This window comes from Populus euphratica, unplaced genomic scaffold, assembly GCF_000495115.2.
Source record: "Populus euphratica unplaced genomic scaffold, PopEup_1.0 scaffold929.1, whole genome shotgun sequence".
NCBI classification, from domain to species: Eukaryota; Viridiplantae; Streptophyta; class Magnoliopsida; order Malpighiales; family Salicaceae; genus Populus; species Populus euphratica.
Genome location: NW_011500789.1, coordinates 72,304 through 73,880, shown reverse-complemented (window position 1 = coordinate 73,880; position 1,577 = coordinate 72,304).

Sequence of the window (1,577 nt, the reverse complement as noted above, 5' to 3'; positions counted from 1 at the left end):
ACTATGAAATTATATTAACTCTTGTATTAAGACAATTCAATTATATTATGAAGTTGAATTTTGTTATTAATGCTGCGTTGAACTCTGATTGAGTTAGGGTAAATTTGTATGTAAATTTGGGTTCGCATAGGTACGGAACCTTGGAGGGGAACCTTGCCTATGTGCCGGTCATGGATCCGCGATTCGAGTCGTGACAGAAAATATATTGAACCTTTTCATTATATGTTTTAAAAAATATACTTTACACCTTTTTGGCATTGTGAAAGCCCTCTTAATTGGTTTTTTTAAAGATAATTATATCTCACACAAATAGGACTCTTTATGTAAATCAAAGTTTGATAAAGAAAGAATTATAGAACTAAAACTGCAAATCTCCCATGACATTTTTCAAATAGTCGATGAAATGGGATCTTTAAGGGTATTGATGCAAAACGCTTGGCAAAGGAATTTGAAGCATAAATTGATAGGTGCATAGTGAAGATGAAAAGGTAATGGGAATTTGAAGCATAAATTGATAGGTGCATAGTGAAGATGAAAAGGTCATGAGTATTATACACTGAGATTTAAATGGCATTCAATAGGTATAATTAATCATGAATATTTAAAGTATAATAAATAGACAATATAAGTATTGCCTTATTTGGACTTTGTATTCCAAATATTCAATACAATTTTTTTTTAGACTTTCTCTCATTTTCTAGTGGATTCCAAATAAACTTTTAAGGGTGAACATGAGGATCCCTCTGCTAATTTATTTGACTATGTCAATTGGTATCAGAGCAGGTTTGTCTTGGCTTGATGGCGAATTACCTGAACAATGATCGACCCTTTCCTAGTGAGGAACTAGTTTCTAGGAGAGAGTTTGATGCTCTTGCTATGAGCGTTGAAGAGATTTAGCAATTGCTTCTCAACATGGAAAATAACAACAACAATAATAACAACAATAAATGAGATAACCAACGTGGTGGTGGTAAAGGCAACCGTGATGATTGTCATCAACGGGAGGAGATTGAATCAAATTTTGAGGAGGAGATGGAATGTCCCGAGAACACATTTGTTGCTAATTTAAATAATCGACAACTCATTAAAGACTATCGGATGAAGGCCAACATCCCTTATTTTAATGGTTATTTATGGATTGAAGGATTTTTAGATTGACTTGTAGAGGTAGAGAGATTTTTTGAGATTATATTAGTACCAGAGGAAAGGATGACTAAGATAGTCGCTTTTCGCTTAAAAGGGAGTGCAACTGTATGGTGGGATAATTTGCAAAAATCACGATAAAGGCAGGCCAAACAACCGGTCAGGACATGGTGTAGGATGAAATAATTGATGATGGACCATTTCCTTCTAGTAAATTATGAGTAGCATCTCTATCGCCTCTACCATAATTGTACCCAGTGAAGCAGGGTAGTAGAGGATTATACTGATGAGTTCCTATAGTTGGCAGAGAGAAATTTATTGAATGAGACTCAGGGGCAGGCGATATCAAGATATGTTAATGGATTGACGACATCAATCTAGGATAGAATCGGGTTACAAGTTTTCTGAGACATCCATGAGGCTCAAAATATGTC